The sequence below is a fragment of the Cydia splendana genome, chromosome 8, assembly GCF_910591565.1.
Source record: "Cydia splendana chromosome 8, ilCydSple1.2, whole genome shotgun sequence".
Classification (NCBI taxonomy): Eukaryota; Metazoa; Arthropoda; class Insecta; order Lepidoptera; family Tortricidae; genus Cydia; species Cydia splendana.
In genome coordinates, this window is record NC_085967.1 from 1632064 (window position 1) to 1652865 (window position 20802).

General features: G+C 37.1%; 1 protein-coding gene across 11 annotated transcripts in view; it reads right to left on the bottom strand.

The window, feature by feature from the left end:
• Positions 1–20802, bottom strand: part of LOC134792614 (disintegrin and metalloproteinase domain-containing protein 11) — a 721926-nt gene that overhangs the window by 112226 nt on the left and 588898 nt on the right. The window lies entirely within an intron of this gene.

Consider the following 20802-nt stretch of genomic DNA (forward strand, 5'->3'; position numbering starts at 1 on the left):
ATATTGATAGTTAAGTACTCTGAGAGGAATATGTGCTACGTATACATATATATCCTAGAAAATATTAAGCAATTTTTTTTTAAATACACTAAGAGAGGACACATAAGCTCCGGAGACCCAGAAGCAATTGTTTTGTTTTTGAAATTGGAACCCTTAGTTACACAATAAAAGTACAAAATAAAATTTGGAATATGTACAAAAATTTGTACGCAGGGACTTAGGAGGATAAGATAAGATAATATTTTATACATATTTACTTACATACTGCCATGATAATGACGTTCATTCCACTCATTTTATAAAGGAAATTTAGAGATACAGCGGCGGCAACAATGACGCCGCAGTACCTTTAAATAGCAGCAAGATTTTTTCTAAGTTACGAGTAGGTACTTATCCAAATTTAGTAACAGATTTTAAATTAAGACAACCGAAATCGAGCTCCAACAATATGATATAACACAACGAAGGCAATTAACCGATGACAGACCGTCGTCAAAAATATAACGAGTCTACAAATTAGGCATTTTTTTCCCGTTAACGAGCCCCCAAAGCGTTTCAGTCACAATGAAAATCACGGATGGCAGTAAAGGGTGGATTTCAGGATTATCCTTTTTGCGGCAATTCCGTTGTCAGCTTATTGGAAACGTTTTTGCCACTTGTTAACTGTTGGGCATTGTTTGAAAGTTTTTCTGCGAATTTTAATATTTTTGAGTCGCGGTACAATGTAATCTGAGATGGTTTCTTTGGGTTCAAAATGCGTGATGATTTGATTCGATTTAATTTGGCGCGTTCTAGTCGGTCGTTGTAACTGCACTGTTTCAAATTTCTTCAAATCTTGAATTATTTTGATACTCGTAAGTCTAAAATTTACAATTTAGTTTTTGTCGAACTTTAAAAGCTACGATAATTATGCTACTGGAACGGCTGTGTACCGGGCATTATATGAGTTCCAATTCTATTTTATTTGCCACCCAGCACGCAACTGGAACGCAGCCTAAAGCCCTGAATAAATAAGGGTTGGATCAAAAATCGATGTGTTATCGCACAAAAGGAGCGGCCGGCGTTATCAGCCACAAATCACGGAGACAATGGACGGTGGCTTATCGCGAAGAAGTCTGCTAGTGAGGGGACAATACGGATGGAAGTGTCGATAACTTTCGACGATCTATCGATATCGATTCTTTAGTCGTTTTTTTAGGGTTTCGTACCCAAAGGGTAAAAACGGGACCCTATTACTAAGACTCCGCTGTCCGTCCGTACGTCTGTCTGCCACCAGGCTGTAACTCATGAACCGTGATAGCTAGACAGTTGAAATTTTCACAGACAATGTATTTCTGTTATAACAACAAATACTAAAAACAAAACAAAATAAATCAAAAAAGAAATCAAAATCAAAATATACTTTATTCATGTAGGCCTAGCAACAAGCTCTTATGAATCGTAATTAATCTTTATCTAATTATCAGAGCAATTCATTGATGTTAATATTATTCCATAATAAAATTGGATTATTATACATATCAAATTTAACACTAAGAATTTCACAAAAGGATCTTCAAACATTAAAAAGATTGTATAAAAAAATACTAGTCTAGAATTTCTAGAATAAAATCTAAATGTCAAAAAAAAAGCATAAGTAACAAAAGAAGTAGATAGTATTACATCGGAATATCCATTTCCTCATCAATAATCAAATATATTTAAGGGGGGCTCCCATACAGCAATCGTGATTTTTTTACCGTTATTGCGTAATGGTGCGGAACCTTTCGTGCACGAGTCTGACTGGCACTTGGCCGGTTTTTATTAAATTAATTTTGTATCAGGCAGAACGGTGCCATTAAGCTTAGAAACAAATTAAAAATGGAAATATTTACTTCTTGGGTCGGACTTGAACCCACGACCACTAGATCGCTAGCCCAGTGCTTTGCCATCTGAGCTACCAAGACCGTACCCAATACAGCAAATATTTCCACCATGTATGAGCCTTAAGAGCCAACGGGAGTGGTCATTTCTCCATACAAATGTACTCCTCGTTTTCCTCCGTGGTTTTTGAAGCTAGAGCAATGATTTTTTCAACACTGATTAATATTGTCAATATCTGTGTCGGACCGTTTTGCTTTTATTGCTATTTTTGTTTTTTAAGGCGCTAGAGCCCTTCAAAAATGGCCAAAATGGCCTAATTGACTATGCCGCAATGAGAGGCGTGGCATTCAAAACTGATATCAATTAGTCAAAAAGCAAAACGGTCCGACACAGATAATTTCATAATCATTTAGATTTCCAAATTTGGTTACGATTGGTTAAGTTTTGGAGGAGGAAACAGAGGAGTACGAAACCTCGATTTTTGAGATTTTTACGCAGGATTTTTCGCCTTGTCCTTATCGCACTAATTTTAGGTGCCGCTTCCGTTAGCGAGACGGGTATATTTATTTATTTATTTAAACTTTATTGCACAAAGTATATACAAAAATGTACAAATGGCGGACTTAATGCCAAATGGCATTCTCTACCAGTCAACCATAGGGCCAAACAGACATCTACAATTGGTGCAGAGAGAGAAATATACCTATTCAGTGAATATAAAAAAAGCAAACTATACATATAAACTACATAAATAAATAAAATATATATATATTTACCTAAAATATTTGAAACTCAGCTCCTGTTTCGTCTTAAGGAGGCCCTAGTGACATCTACCGTAAGAGTGTTACACTTCTTAAACGGCTACCGGACTTCCAAGTAAATATTCAGAGACTGTGAATATTTCCACTTTTTTTTCGTTTTTTTATTGATATACGAGGTAAACGCAACGTAACGGAAATTGCATGCAAGTTCTTGCACCGTCTAAATGAGGCTTAAACTCCGGGTTTAGCCTTTTGCTGCCACTCTCCATATTAAACATCGGCGGTTGCCTGGTTGCCCAAATGCAGGCTTATATACTGGCAAGCAATCTCTTATCGAACGCTGCTTTGGGGCTCATTTAGACGATGCGCGAACTCGCATGAGAGTTTCATTTCGTTGCGGGTTTTGATCGGTCGGTTGAATTGGACGTAACCAACAGTCCGCAATGTAACTAAAATCGCATGCGAGTTCGCGCGCCGTCTACATCAGCCCTTAATTTAAAGACCAGGCCCCTATTTCACCACGGCGACAGGTGCGACAATTCGACAAATGTCACTGTTGCTGACGTCACAGGCATCCACGGGCTACGGCTACCGCTTACCATCGGGCGGGCCGTATTCCTGTTTGCCACCAACATATTAATTTAAAGAAAGCTCCATTATATCGCCAATAAACAAGTACTTATATTGCGAAGCTAATGACAATTGTCACAAGATTACGGCGTAGTCTATGGAAGCTTGTGACGTCAGTAACAGTGATGTCGACAATTGTCGCACCTGTCACCGTGGTGAAATAGGGGCCTGGAGCCCAATTCAGATTTAACAACATGTTACGGTTCTGATTTTATTTTGACATGACCTTGAAGAACGCTCACGCTGATTGGTGCATGCGAAATGAAGTGAAAGTCGTGCGTGAGATGGGCTCCTATCACCAAGTCAATCGTCAAGGTTGTATCAAGACTAGTTCAAAAATATAACCTTCTGTTGTTGATAGGTCAAAAAGGACCGTACCCACTAACTTTAGTGTTAGGACTAGTGATCTTCGAGCAACACCGGCTTCCGACACATCGGAAGGGAGGGGCCCAAGCGATATCTCACCGTACAAATCTTTCTGCCATTTTTCGCGGGAGGAAAGGTGCACACAGTCGCACTTCTCACACACTTACATACAAAATCCAATCTGTAATGACGACACAAATACGTAGAAAATGACACACGTCAAAGACAAATCTTGCAAACCTCGATCTCTTTTTGTGTACGGACGAGTGACAAGTGTCACAACACGCACACTAACACATTTTCGTTGAAGTATGTTATTGTATTCTGAGAGATGAGAAGTCGGATTTGTCGCTCGACCGATCCGCAATTTGTACTGAGCGAGCAAAATCGATAAATCCAACAATTACATGAGACTAAAATATAATAATTGTGTTTGAATGTTATTAAACGTATGATATGAAAAAAAAAATATTACATGTGAAATGTAACACTTTCTTTTTGTAAATTTGATGTCCCCGACCTCTTTTTATAACAAAAAACCGAACAAACAGCCATTTTTGTGCAGCAGTGTTCACGCGCGCGTCTGGACTCGGTCTAGTGAAAAATCCAAGTGCAACTAGTTTTATTACCCGCGCTAGATTAGATTGACGCGCTAATCTTGTACCTCGGCAGAGGGGAAATAGTGCGAATGCCGCCTCCCTTCCGTGTTGCTCGAAGCTAGTGATCGTTATCAACGTGCACTTTTCGTAGCAAAAGGTATGGTTGGCAGAAAAAACAAATACATTTGAATATTCACTTTTGTTCTTAACTATAAAATAAATACTTATCTTAGGATTACACCTCTAGACGGTATAAAACCTTTTCCGCCCTAATATATTTAAAAAAAAAATGTGCGTCAAATGACATTTAATGTCATAAAAATACAACTATAGTTGCGTGCAATATTTTAGAGACTTAAATTAACCTTCCTGTGACTTCTGTTAACGTAGAAAGGTCATTTAGCTATTAAAAAAATGATTTTTTCCATCAACGTGAACGACTGACAGCCAAATCTGTTGAACAAATTTAAGTCGTTTATTCAGTATAATTTGGATAAGTGATTATAAATATGTATATAAATCTCATAATTTGTGAAATGTATAATGTTTAAAATACAAGCTTGCGTATTTGTTTTTTTGTCAACCATACTTTGCTACCAATACAGCACGTTGATAACGATCACTAGTTAGGACGAAGCCAGGCGTGGCTCACTCCGCGATTTCGTCGCGTCGCTACAAGGACATGCGGCCCACACCAATTTTGGTGTCTTAAGGGGCCCACTGATTAACAGTCCGCCGGACGGTATCGGCCTGTCAGTTGTTCGGAACTGTCAAAATTTTGTTCTAACTGACAGGCCGTTACCGTCCGGCGGACTGTTAATCAGTGGGCCCCTTAACAGTATTCGTTGCCGCACACCGCCTGTCGTAACAGACGCGTTTTGTTAGAGAGTGGACCTTCTTACTACTATTATTTATTTTGTGACTAAGCCCTGAATTTCGCTTTAGCAGCATTTAAGTATAACAACAAAGGTTTAACTGTAGTGAGAATTTGAGTCAAACGAGTCTAGTAGGTACTTTAGAAATAACTCAATTTAACAACTAAAAAGTTCTTTTCAAAATATCATACAAAATGGATTGGAATTTCTAGTCTCAGGTATATCTCTAACAAATTCATAAACACTCAAGTCGCAACAAAATTATTAGAGTCTAAGAACGGAGTTCTAGAGCCATATGCTGATTTTAATCACAGGTTATGAATTCAGGTCAGTGTCAAAAGTAATTTCTTCAACGAGGTACGTCACTATTGACCACAGACAAAACATCCTCCAGACTTAGCATAGTCGCGCTACCCCCTCTGCCACGCATACGGTAATTTTACTCCATGTTCGAGTCGAAAGTGTCTTTGTGTGACGTCCGTGTCTTTGAACGGACCAATCACGGCACGGGACTTCGCTCACCTCGTCCCTCGCACCCCCGCATTTTTGGCATCATCGGTTGCATGAAATAATTGCTCTAAACTCGGTCTAGAGGATTCCCAGTCTATGCTATTGACACTGACATACGTATCATATCCATAACGAACCCAGTACGGCTACCACCAGTTTTGACATTGACATAACGCTCACGTTTAAGTAACTTACTTTCTATGCATCTCGCTCGTACTCGCATATGCGAGCAATAGTGGAAGCGAGATGTACAGAAAGTAAATTACGTAGACGTGAGCGTTATGTCAATGTTAAAACTGATGGTAGAGGCTCAGATCTAATTATATCTATAATACGCCTCCTTGAGATAAGGGGCCCAAATGTGTACCTTTATGACACTGCATGTAAATTATCAATCGGAGTATATATGTATCAAAGGAGATTGTAACCTAATATTGAGTCGACAAAACACCACATCACTACAGTAACCACCATAGCTTGATCCCTCTAACATTCTGGTTCGCCCCCTCTTTCGCCTGTATTAGACGGGGTGGGGGGAGGGGAAGAGTCCTGTAGCTTTGGATGCGCTATCGTTGAATCTAGATAATTGATTGATAAAGATCTAAAGGCGGACAGAGAACGGGTTGGCTGCGGTGTTGTATGTAACTGGCGATGCTCATATTAGGCTTGTTGGCATTTTATTTTGTATTAGTAATTTTAAGGAAAATTCATGCTTATAAGTTTTTTTTTATTTTAACTTTTTTGCATAGTAAATAATTCCGTTTTTAAAGACGGACTTAATAACACGCGATAGGTATTCACTACCAGTCAACTAAATTGGTTACCTAATCCAAAGAACAATGAAAGAGTGTAGAGTACAGAAATAATAATGTAACACAGTAAACAAAACACAGCGAAGCCGGTCAAAAGTACACATTGTATTTGCTGTAATTCGACAATGAAAGAACTTGTGAATTTTACTTAAATGTCAGAAAACTCATTAAAGAAATTTAATTACATTATTTTGTCAGCAAAACAAATAATAGAAGGACGAAAACTGATACAGATTTGGAAGTTTAAATGGTTTTGTCCATTAATGTTTATTGTAACTTGATTGAGCGGTGTCGCGTTTCAACAATATCAATCTAAAAGCTTGTTATCGAAAACATTTATTTACAAATAGGGATAGCAGTTTGATAATTCACGGCTCAATTCGAACAATGCTTCTAAGAGATGAATGCGGTACGATACCAATCTGTCAGTGTCAAAAGTGACGTTTCCGGTTGAAGAAATGTCACTTTTGACACTGACAGATTGTTATCATACCGCAGTCATCTCTTAGAAGCATTGTTTGAATACAGCCGTCAAGTATAGTCCGACAATAAACTGTAGAAAATGATTGAGGGCACCACTTCCTACGTAACCGTAACATTTTTGACGTAAAATGCTTAAACATGGCAACAATTTAGTATGGATTTTTTTTAGTTCCATTTTATTTAATTTCTACTATTTTATGTCGCACTTGGATCATCAGCCGCATACTCGTAATTAGGGTCACTACCAACTATACCAGATAAAGTGGCAGGACAACAGGACAGTGATTATTTTCAGAATCCATTCGGTTATGAAATATCATGCATAAGTTTATATTTTATGTAATAATTATTATGTATATATATATATATATATATATATATATATATATATATATATATATATATATATATTCTGATTCTGATTATATTTTTTTTTTATAAATAATAAAAATCAGTCTGCCAGCACCATACCACACTGCGCCCGCAAGCAGGATGAGTTGCCATTCCCAACTATCGATTCAGCCTGACACAGACACACTATTCATTACGCCACGGCTACGAGCCGCGTAGCGAGCTACGAGCTACGAAACTTCGTAGCCGATGTACTGTGAATGCGGAGCTACGAATTTAATACTAACTGCCGTATTCGAACTTCAAGATATTCACAAGAGACGACACCTACTAGATCCATTCTAGATACGTTATAGTTTAGATATCAACTAGATCTCTTATGCAGCGCAGTTCCGGAACCAATGTCACTTTTACGTTAGATAGCGTAAGATATATCTATTAGATGTGAATTGGATCTCTAACGGCTCGATTCGGAAAATGAATTAGATTTCTACTAGACTTCAACAAGTTACGATACGGATAATTTAAAGATATTTGTAAGATATAGATATGTCAGATTTGACGTTTTCGCGATTCTGGAGGTCCTCTTGAACGATTTCGACAAGTTATGACTTAGATATCCAAGTCACATCTAGTCGATATCTAATGTAGATCTAGTTGATCTCTAAATCGTCTCAAGATCTTGTGATTATCTCGAAATCCGAATAGGCCTGCTAGTAATTCAATCATACCTACATTAAAATAAATGTAGGTATGATTGAATTTAGATTTGATGTGATTTCATTGAATAGGAGACGCATTTTGCCTTTGAAATATGAAATCTTTATGATATCAAAAGGCATAAAAATTAAAAATTCTATACTATATTTGATATCAAATATCGATCATTATGAGATATCCATGCTTACTGTATTGAGATTGTTTTTTCATTGTATATTATTTGACATTGTTAAAAAAAACTTAGTTAATTAATTAATTGCTTATAATGGTTTTTAAATTGTGTATTGCTTGACATTTGTATAATTATAATCAATTGTTATTTTCCTACTTGACGATCATAATATAAATTCGTATAGATTAGTGTAAAATAATTTATATTGTAATTTCATATTATGAAATAAATAAATCTAAATCTAAATCTATCAGCTTCATTGCATTAAACATCTGTACCAATGACGGCGAGTCGTTGCTCCGTGAAGAGGATCCTCGAAAATGGATCGAAACATGTCGAGCTATTCGACTTAAAATAATACGTGAGTGACCCGTTTAAAATAATTTTAATATCATTATTTCCATTGGATTAATCGCAATCTAAACTAAAACCGACGGCAGTTTCCGTTAAAATTATTCCTTAATTTTAGTCACGCGTCCACGGATATACTTTAAAACGAAAAAGTCGTTAGTGTACGAGCATTATACCGTCTTATTACCTTTTAAAAGTGTGAGGGTGATTGCAGGGTTGAGTCGCAGATATTTCGGTAATTTGTCGTGAATGTTACGATATACATCTACAAGTTCCCTTAGAATATTGTTGTGCTATGTTAGATTAAAATATAGTGGTAGTTCAAGGTCAGATTCAGTATAATTATTACTTTATTTAATTGACGTAATTGCTATTACGACCTTATAGTCAGTGTCTTAGAGGCGTGTATATTTTCAGAACGTTGGCTTGTAAATAGAACTCGACTCTACATATAAAAATGTTATAAGTTTAAATGAGTACAGCATGGACCCTACAAGGGCGTGGCAACATGTTATACGTACATAGGGTACACGCTTTTCTATGGCACATATAAAATAGAAATATAATGTATCAGAGAGATACGAGCTTGCGATACTTACAATGTTAACAAAACGGGCGCGCTATCCTAAATCCTCCACACACATGAACTTAAATGAACAATATAATATGTATCATGTATGTGTGCGTTCATATACAGGATGGCTTTGGAAATTGAATAAATCCTTCAGTGTTACAATTTTACTTTAATTTGTATCAGTTCATTTTTTGGGGTATTTTATGAAAACTTGTAAACTAAACTTTTTTAATTGTAAAAGAGCTCGTGATTCTGAGTAGAAATAACATAAAAATTTCCACATTTAAAAAGTGTAGTGTACAATTCTAAATTATATTGACATGCTTATTTTTACTACATGAATAAAATTATTAATTAATAACAAACAAAATGGAGAAAAAAAGAAACTAAGCGTTAAAATTAAAACTAAAATAAACCAAATCTTAAACAAAACTTATAAGTAAATAATACTCCCCAGGTCACCTTCATGCGTAATGGTGCCCAGAAGGCTGGCAGCGTTACCTTTTTGGATGGCCAGGCTTATCCTCTGGCCGAGGTAGCTGCCAGCCCTCCGGTCACCTGAGGTGTCAATGAGGCGCTGGGACATTTCCTTAAAGAAACTTTTTGCGCTAAGCCCCCACGGTCCCAGAGTCTCTACGCCAAACGGCGCAAATATGTAGCCCTCGCCGAGGACAGCATATTTGCGCCGCTTGTTCTGTTCAGCGGTTGTAGCCGCAGCTCCCGCCCTGACGGAGGTCTTATTTTTTAGTTTGATATCGTTGCAAATTTATATTGCAATAAATTATTTATACTTTTTTTACAATCTAAATAATGATGATGATGATAATGATGGTGGTTGAATGGGTATAAATTGTTTTCTGACAATTATCATTGTTCATGGATATCTATTACACTTAAGTCAATATTTGATTAGTCACTAGCACTAGTTACGCTTTTGCCCCCGAAAAAGTGGGCTATGGTTATCACCCTGTATAGGTACTCAAAATCTTTCTCCACATACAAGTGTACGTATCTCTTTATCCGTATATACAGTGTGTTAGTGTTTTGTCCACAAGCAGATTAAGTATAGTAAGAGGATCAGTCCTGTGTCAGGGAATAAAATATTTGTGAAATTAGTTTCTTTGTGGAATTCGGGAGGATTATAAAATGCGGTGAATGTAGTTTTGGAGCGGAATGGAAAAAGAGAAAAGGTTAAGTTTTGAGTGCGTTCAGCTGTGTTAAAAATATGTATTTTGCTGTAAGTTATTGTATTATAAATAGATCTCTTTCTACTATAACAAAAAACATTGAAGCTAGTAAGTACTTATTATACCGGAAGATCAGCGCTGACTTTAGGGTTAGCATTATGCTGAGGCGGGACCACCTTGTCTAAATATACTGGAAGATCAGCGCTGACTTTAGGGTTAGCATTATGCTGAGGCGGGACCACCTTGTCTAAATATACTGGAAGATCAGCGCTGACTTTAGGGTTAGCATTATGCTGAGGCGGGACCACCTTGTCTAAATATACTGGAAGATCAGCGCTGACTTTAGGGTTAGCATTATGCTGAGGCGGGACCACCTTGTCTAAATATACTGGAAGATCAGCGCTGACTTTAGGGTTAGCATTATGCTGAGGCGGGACCACCTTGTCTAAATATACCGGAAGATCAGCGCTGACTTTAGGGTTAGCATTATGCTGAGGCGGGACCACCTTGTCTAAATATACCGGAAGATCAGCGCTGACTTTAGGGTTAGCATTATGCTGAGGCGGGACCACCTTGTCTAAATATACTGGAAGATCAGCGCTGACTTTAGGGTTAGCATTATGCTGAGGCGGGACCACCTTGTCTAAATAAACTGGAAGATCAGCGCTGACTTTAGGGTTAGCATTATGCTGAGGCGGGACCACCTTGTCTAAATATACTGGAAGATCAGCGCTGACTTTAGGGTTAGCATTATGCTGAGGCGGGACCACCTTGTCTAAATATACTGGAAGATCAGCGCTGACTTTAGGGTTAGCATTATGCTGAGGCGGGACCACCTTGTCTAAATATACTGGAAGATCAGCGCTGACTTTAGGGTTAGCATTATGCTGAGGCGGGACCACCTTGTCTAAATATACTGGAAGATCAGCGCTGACTTTAGGGTTAGCATTATGCTGAGGCGGGACCACCTTGTCTAAATATACCGGAAGATCAGCGCTGACTTTAGGGTTAGCATTATGCTGAGGCGGGACCACCTTATCTAAATATACCGGAAGATCAGCGCTGACTTTAGGGTTAGCATTATGCTGAGGCGGGACCACCTTGTCTAAATATACCGGAAGATCAGCGCTGACTTTAGAGTTAGCATTATGCTGAGGCGGGACCACCTTGTCTAAATATACCGGAAGATCAGCGCTGACTTTAGGGTTAGCATTATGCTGAGGCGGGACCACCTTGTCTAAATATACCGGAAGATCAGCGCTGACTTTAGGGTTAGCATTATGCTGAGGCGGGACCACCTTGTCTAAATAGGTACATTTTAAGTATTTGTCACACAATACAGGCGTGTATGAAATGTACGAGTAGTTTGCCATGAATAAAAGATTCTTGATTCTTAATACTAGGGAATAACCTCAAAATTGAAAAATAATATTGGTTATTTACACATTTTGGCAGATGCATAATTAATTCATTATGTTTACGTTTTCAATGAAAAAGCATTTTTTGTTTATTTAGAGAACGGTCACAATATAAAAGTATTGTAGCACAATCTACATAAGAGAAGCGCTGGTGGCCTAGCGGTAAGAGCGTGCGACTTTCAATCCGGAGGTCGCGGTTTCGAACCCCGGCTCGTACCAATGAGTTTTTCAGAACTTATGTACGAAATGTGATTTGATATTTGCCAGTCGCTTTTCGGTGAAGGAAAACATCGTGAGGAAACCGGACTAATCCCAATAAGGCCTAGTTTCCCCTCTGGGTTGGAAGGTCAGATGGCAGTCGCTTTCGTAAAAGCTAGTGCCTACGTCAAATCATGGGATTAGTTGTCAAGCGGACCCCAGGCTCCCATGAGCCGTGGCAAAATGCCGGGATAACGCGAGGAAGAAGAAGAAGACAATCTACATAAGTAATATTAATTTAGCATAGATAGACTGAAATACTGATAATATAAGATAAAACATTATCTTAAATTTTTTTTACAGCAGTAAATGAAAAAAGGAATAAAGATTTCATCTCCTACAATTTTTCCCCGATTTATAGAATTCAATTTAGTTTATACGCGTTAAATCCGAAAACCCGAACACTTGAGCGGCTTGAGTCGAATAGTTGAAATAATCCGGCATACAATTCGATATGACACCTCTTACGTCAGTCGCGGCACTTAATCCAATCAGGAGTAGTTGTCATCGCATACATAGCAATTTACTCTGGCAAACCACTAATGTCTGATCCCCTACGTTTTTTAATCTAATCGGATATTTTACTTGTAGTTACACACTACGTACACTTACACAAATTTAGAAATTTATAAAGAATCTCTCTCTCACTTCATTTATCATAGAAGGAACGAAAAGATCATGATCCTGAGTAGAAATAACAAGTAGTAAAAAACGTTCGGCTGTCAAACATTGACTTAGTTAGACAGCTGATAGTAAGTATTCTGTACGAAATATCTCTTTTGTAAAATATATTACGGATCTCATCTCAACTTCGCGGTTTTACTAGAGGCACATTTGGAGTTGAAAATCCAACTTAATTTGTTATTAATTATGTTTCTTGTATATCAAACCTTTATAAATTGTTCTTTTATTTGTTATTGCTGCAAAATTATCCCTAAATAAATATCAATATCAACCAAATATCAATAATACGAACATTAATATGCGCGACGGAGATGCACAATAATACTAACATGACCTAGAATGAAACTCGCGCGCCAGAATGTAAGCACGAACGAGTTGCATTGAGTTCTTATCATATCATATAAACGGCGCTGTAATTTTTAAATAGGGGGTCATCATCATCATCATCATCGCAGCCATAAGACGTCCACTGCTGAACATAGGCCTCCCCCTTGGACCTCCATACGTACCGGTTGGAAGCGACCCGCATCCAGCGTCTTCCGGCGACCTTAACAAGGTCATCTGTACATCTTGTGGGTGGAGTCCATGGTCTTCACTCGAGCACTTTTCGACCCCATCGGCCATCTTCTCTGCGTGTGTGGCCTGCCCATTGCCACTTCAGCTTGCTAATCCGGTGGGCTATGTCGGTGACTTTAGTTCGTCTACGGATCTCCTAATTTCTGATTCGATAACGTAGAGAAACTCCGAGCATCGCCCTCTCCATAGCTCGTTGAGCGACTTTGAGTTTTGAGATGAGGCCGATAGTGAAAGACCACGTTTCGGAGCCGTAAGTCATCACTGGTAACACACATTGATTATAGACTTTCGTCTTGAGGCACTGAGGTATGTCGGACGAAAAGACATTACGTAGTTTCCCGAACGCTGCCCAACCGAGTTGGATTCGGCGGTTGCCCTTTTTCTCGAAGTTGGACCTACCTAATTGGACTACTTGTCCTAGGTAGATGTACGAGTCAACAACTTCGAGTACCGAGTTCCCAACAGAGACTGGGATGGGCACAACATTGGCATTTGACATAAGTTTCGTCTTGTCCATGTTCATTTTCAAGCCTACCCGTTGTGAAACTCGGTTGAGGTCATCGAGCATCATGCTGAATTCCTCCATCGACTTTGCCATGACTACGATATCGTCGACAAACCGAAATAGGGGCTAATACTGCAATATTCTGCCGCCAGAGTGCAGCACTAGCGCCTATCGTAAACCATTACACATCCATGTGTAAGGCCTGAGTAGACGCTCGAGTTGGGCGTGCAGCGGAGCGAGGCGTACGGCGTGCATGTCAAACAAATGAAGCTCATACTAGTGTCCTGAGTCGACGCTGTACGTGGTAAATGTCGAGCGGGCAAGTTTGCGGGCTATGCAGCGTCGGGCGGGGCGTCGCGGGCAGATTCAAACTCGTTTGAGTTTTGCAGCGATGATAAGAGCGTGCAGTCATGTCGAGCGAACAAATAATGTGCTGAAGTAATAAATCTGCAGCATGGAAATTGATACTACGTAGTCTTAATATTGGCTCATTTTCTTCAATATGTAGTCAAATGTGGTCACAGTCATTCTTGTCTATTCACGGAATTTGCCTTCATTGCATCTTAAGGTTTCGTATAAAGTGGAAAACTCTCCAAACTATCTTCTTTGCTTCACTACGACCTTGTTTTGTCGACCTTAAATTCTCTTCTAAAAAGAAGTCAAGAAAGTCGTCTGACATCAACGTCATGGTGGATGCGTCCGATTCACACGAGCGGTGAGCGTGCACTGAGGCCAGTCTTTGGACGCTCTATCTCACGCTCGCCCGCCCCGCTGCACGCCCCGCCGAACGCTCCGCTCCGAGCGTCCACTCAGGCCTTACACATAGAGTAACTTATATTTACTCTGCCTTAAACTGTTGACAAGTTTTCAAAGATAATTAAATATGACATTGATCAAGGCGGTTTGTTTACAAAGGACCTACCGGGAAACGCAAAAATCGAAATTAAATTATCTGCCTCTTTATCGCTCGAATAAGCAAGAGTGGTAGAGAGGTTAGATAACGTAATTTTCATTTTCTTGTTTCGCGGTAGACCCTCAAATTGTGATGGATTTTCGCGTAATATTCCCTATTAAATTACCTCCTGGTTTGAATGAGGCGATACGCATTACGCGTCGGAAATAATAGCCCTAGCTGTCGACTCGAATTGGAGAATTACTCAGATTCGAGAAATACTCGGGATGATGTCGATTGTTCTCGATATGCAAATCATCGCGGTTTTCATTCGGTCCGTATTACTGAGATTTGAAGGATGAGATGTTCTTTATCTGCTTATATTCTGAGAGATTATGTAATGTACAATGGAATAAATACATGGGTTTGGGTATAGGAAAAGGGCCATGGTCAGAGATGGTGTAAGCATTTTATTCCAAGATTTTGTACGTCAAGTTAAAAATTGGAAAGCAATGAAAACACGTCAGTTTGTAAGAAATTTTATATATTTATTTATTTTAATCTTTATTGCGCAATACATGAAGGTACAAATAAACATGAAAATGAGAATATTCATTTGTATGCACAAACAAACACACAAACAGCTTTTCGCCATACTTACTTAGGTATACCAGTTTGATGTGTATAAAATAATACCCATTAATGGGTCCGTTACCTAACCTAGATTTTAAGAGGATTATCATAAGGGATAAATTTTACAAATAACATATGGCGTTATGAATATGTTAACTGTTTTTTTTTAATCTCAAAAATAGTAGCAATGTTAAAAAATATATTATAACAACTCCACGGAAATGGTTTGCGAACCCTGATCTTGTCATCTTCTAGTCTAATATTATCTGGGTTCGAACCCCATAATTACGCGATTTTCCTATAGAACCCAAACCTTCCCAAAGTTTTGTGTAACATTTATTTAATTACGTGATATCCAAACCTTCCAAAACCCATGATTAATGTTAGCAAACATGTTCGCACAGTAATTGTTCAATTCACGATTTTAGCGGGTGGCGCTAATGGCTTCGCCACGACAAAAACGCTTTCCTACTTCTTAGATCTGCCTTTCAGCTCTAAAGCGGTAAATTGTAAAGCGAAAAACAAGCAGTGGAAGGAAAACATCGTTAAAGCTCTCTAAATGCTAGAATCGTAAAATAACGAGGAGATTGTTTGTCGATACGAGAGGCAATAATCGTAAGAAAATGTAAGTTAAAATTCATGTCCAATTGTGGTATATGAGAATAATTTGAATTTGGATTTGGATTTTGGTTTTTTTTTGGATTTTGATCAAATAAATGATTTATGGTCTTTATGGTCTTGGATTACATTATAAGTAACTTTAAATGATGTTTGTGTTTATGTTGATGAAATCTGCTAATTATTTTTAATAAATTATAACACTATAATTAGGTCAAGTTTTGCTTTATATTTATTAGGAAAATATATATAACTTATTTTGCAACTTTACGAACGGGGAAGTTTTCAACAACTTTAATCATTTAATCATTAATCATTGCAATCATGTACAACATTATAAGTAACTTTTGAGTACCTGATTAAAAAAAAATATCAAAAAACATCTTCACCAGTTTTTCATACAATTTTTTTGTGTCAGTTTAGTGACAGTCCATACAAAATGTATGTGAAAATGCATCACAAACTATCGGACATATAGTACTCGCGAAGAAATTAACAATTGACCCACAAATTACTGGGAAAAGCCTCATTTTGACAAGGGGCATATTACACGTGCGTGTAGGTTAGCCCTAAGGGTTGGCTAGTGGTTAATACACTTAAGAGCTTAAAGACACTAACATTATTGGAAAGCGCAATTAACCTAGAGAGGCAGAGGCAGACGGACCGACAAAAACACTAGTCATTATGGTTTCAATATTAATCAGCGTGCGAGTGACTGGCACTTTCAACTGCTTTTAGCTAAGTTGGTTCAGTTGGTACTAAGGTAACTCGATTGTGGTGATAGAACTCGATCGCTAATCACTTAAGTTACAGTTTCTATAAAGATATATCACATCGGCGAAGGAGTTCAAAGATCTCTGAACATATTATGGTGTCTTCCTTTCATAATAGAAGTATGTTTAGATTTTTTTGAGCGTGACAAGAAAGGAAAGGAGTTTACCGGTATCTTAAATGATTATATTATATAGCGACAATTCTACAACAAATAGGTTTCTAGGTGGATCAAAATGAATTATAAATGCGTTGAAATTGACTCTTGGTTTTTTTTTTCTTGACAGCAACAGCTGGTAAACGATCACATTACTTAGTTATTTGACAGTTGATACAAGTGAAATAATATTATGAACATTTGGGCCCACGAAAGCTTAAATTTCCCCCTTTACAAACTTAACACATATCCAATGCCCCTCTATGGACATCGCGCTACGAGTATATTTATTATATCGACTAAATAATTCCCTTATACTAATCGATGATCTAGAAACCTTAGTAGCATCCATGACGAGAAGTTGTAAGCACCCATATACAGCGGAACTTATCCCAACTCCGATGGGCGTTATCTCCAAGTTGGTAGCATTGGGCGTTATTACCCCATCTACATCGTGTCTTGAGAACCTGCGTAACTATTGGGCTAGAAATACGTACATTCGTTACGCTAATAAGGGTCATTTTAAAATGGTTTGCCTAAAGTTAGTAAGCATTCAGAATGTATTTGGAAGCCTAAAATGTTTAATCTCGTCTTCAAATGTACTCTGATTGGGTTAAATAAAAATTGAATTTGGAACTTTTTGTTGCGACTTTTTCAATTTCGGGGACTGGCCGTCTTTTGTTTCCGAAGAAAGAGTTTGAATTAGATGGAATTATTTATTTTGAAATGTTTCTTGCAATTCTGTCGAATTCGAATTCGAATCGAACAAAATGGAATTTTCTGATAAATAATTTAAGGTAGGTAACTATGTACATGATTGCGTTCCATTTTTATTTGAGATACCCGCTAATTGTCCAGGGCAGTATTATTATTAGAAAAAAAAATCATTTTTAATAAGCTAGATGTTAGTAGTTTTTTATTAAGAGATTGCGCTTGATTTAAAACGATCTCCTAGCCTAATAGTGACCCTGCCTACGAATCAGGAGGTCCCGGGTTCGAACCTGGCAAGGCAAGGCTATTTATTTATGTGCTTATCACAAATATTTGTTTCCCAGTTATTGATGTTTTATATGCATACAGTATACAGGGTGGAAAGGCACGACGATCCTTTCCGGAAATGGGAGATAGTTTAGCCTAAGCTCTATATTTTCTCCATAGAAACTATGTTAATATGGGCAACCGTTTCTAAATTATGACCTTTTAAACATCCACGCAAAAAACTACTTTGTTCTAACCCTAACAGGTGACAGGGTCAATGAACTTACTTGTAAACAATCAGTATTCGACAGGAAATTATGCTAATTTGTTGCCATCTAACCATTTTTAGGTCTGCTTACAGCACGGTAAGAATCATTGCAGGACTTTCTTAGTGGTTCCACTTGTTCAATACTTGAATGAAATAGTTATGTTATTCCTTAATATTAATAATACTAACCACAACATTGTTTACAACGACAGTTCAAATGGTGACATTGACAACCACTCAAAAGTACGCAATCGTCTTATAAATATCTCTGGTTTCCTTGACTGATAAAAAGGTTTTAGTTTCTTAACACGTTTCACAAAATTATTTTCGAATAATTGGAAACTATCTAAAATAATTAAAAATAACAAGTAGGTTGTGTTAGTTGCACCAAATGAACTTGCAAAAATTAAATACTAAGAATAAATCAAGAATAAATACTTCTTCAATACCAAACTAACAAACCTTCTTGCGTGGTAGGAAATAGACAAGACGTCTGATGTTTGAAATTAAATTTTCATTGAACTATACTTATTGAATGTCATATTCTTCAAATAAAAATGTTAGATGCTCGTGGCTATTTAAATTTGTGGGGCTGTGTAAAAGATATGGTGTACCAAACCAAACGGAATGTGAAACTGCGGACGAAATGAGACAAAGGCTAATTGGTGCTTTCTGCGGAGGATAAATGACGAAGAGCATACACTATATCGCATGTGCATCGACATACTCGGGTACGGGCTGCGGCGGCGTTGTAATACACGGAGGTACATTTGAACACCGTATGTGAAAAGAAGATAGTATTAAATATTGGAAAAAAGTAATTATCTAAGAAAGTAATAAAATTGTTTGTAATATTTTTGCATGCATTTGATTTATTTGACATTTATGCGTCATTCATACATCATTGCGATACTGTCTACGATCGGAAAAAAGTGTAAAGTCCCGAGCTTTCCCGACGGAGATCCTTAATCTAGCCGTCATGTGCACATGCTATAGGGTTATCACCACAGTTAAAAAGTAGTATTTTTGCAATTTTTATTTTTTACTCAATTAACGATTCTTACCATTACCAATAGTCTCTGTATCACTTAAACGACCTAATACTTCCGGGAAGGATCGTCGTGCCTTTCCACCCTGTATATACCTATGCTTTATATAATTTATATATATAGTCGTCTAGTAAATAACACAAGCCTTTTGAAGTTACTGTGGGACTAAGTCGATTTGTGTAAGATTGCCCTTATAATATTAACTTATTAATTTATTTTAATTATTAACTTGATCATAAATACATCAATCTCCCAAAATCGCCAAAGTTGCTAACTAGAATCGGATTGAACAAAGCGCCATCTATCTTCGAAGAAATATTTACTACACGACAAACAATTAATATATCATAAGCATGTGACATGCTATAAATCTTGGCAACGCTTGCTCATACTTTATGTACGAGTAAACGTTAGTTTTTGGGCGCCACCGACTAATATAAAAGGAGAATGTTAATAACGAAATTTCCGTGAGACACAGACATATTAAATATATTAAAAACGGGTCACTCACGCATTTTAAGTCGAAAAACAACATGTCGAGCGTTTTTCGACTTAACATACGTGAGTGACCCGTTTTTAATATATTCAAGTGAATGAAATATAGTCAAGTGAACGAAAATGGATACAATATTTTAAAACTATCGCTTTGAACACATACGAAAATCTAATGGGTATATCTATATTCTATATGTAGAGTCCGTCTAAGATAACTTTGCATCGATTTGAATAGAACAGGGAGTGTCATTATAAACACATATTTTCGTAAAAAAATTACATTAATGATCACATTGCTGCAGCTGGCAGGCAGTATATTCGAAATTCAATTTATATTATACAATCAGTATATTATGGCAGGTATGAATGATTATATAAATATGTCGATTTAAAGTAGACCATCGCTACTATCATATTCACTTAAAATAAAATTGTGATAAATATGGTTGTGATATAGTTTCCATATATAAAAAAAAAACTGTTGGAGCACAATTACCCAGTGGGGAGAAAAGTAGACACATTTTACAGTAATAAAAGATTGCAAGTACCAAATTTAACATTAATAAATTCAAGACGAATGATGCTGCAAGTTGTACATATTTATTCGCCCATAAAACCTCATAATATTAGTATAAATCTCACATTAGCTTCTTGCTCTCAAAATTTCTCATACATTTGTTTACATTTACGTGTCATAAATTGGCATTAAGCCGGCGAATTACAGCGATTACAGTGAATTACAGTTAATTACAGCGTGGTACGAATTGTAATTTCGTTACGCTTCGGTGTATGCAGGGACTACCTCCAATAGATACTTAATAGCTCTGACACATATTAAATACTAAAGGAGCCGCAAGTTTTATTTGAAATAAATAGATACTTAGATACTCTTTACTGTCACACCTCACTAAAAAATAATACAATTATAGCTTAAATAATAACATTGAAGTATCATTGTTTTATACTAGATAATAAACAGACATAGAAGTTTTTGTGGCAAAATAAAGTGATTTACAGAATGAAATATCGACATATCTGTTATCGATGTTATATACTTACCTTAACGTTATAAGTACTTAGATATTGATTACATTTTATAAGAAGATAGCTACCGCGAAATATACAACACGTTCGATATCTTCTTCTCTTTTGATATATTGGTAGTTTCCTATTCTTTTGGTACTGTATACTGCAGTTTACGTTTTATTTTTTAAGTACTAAATATATGTAATAAAGAAATTATATG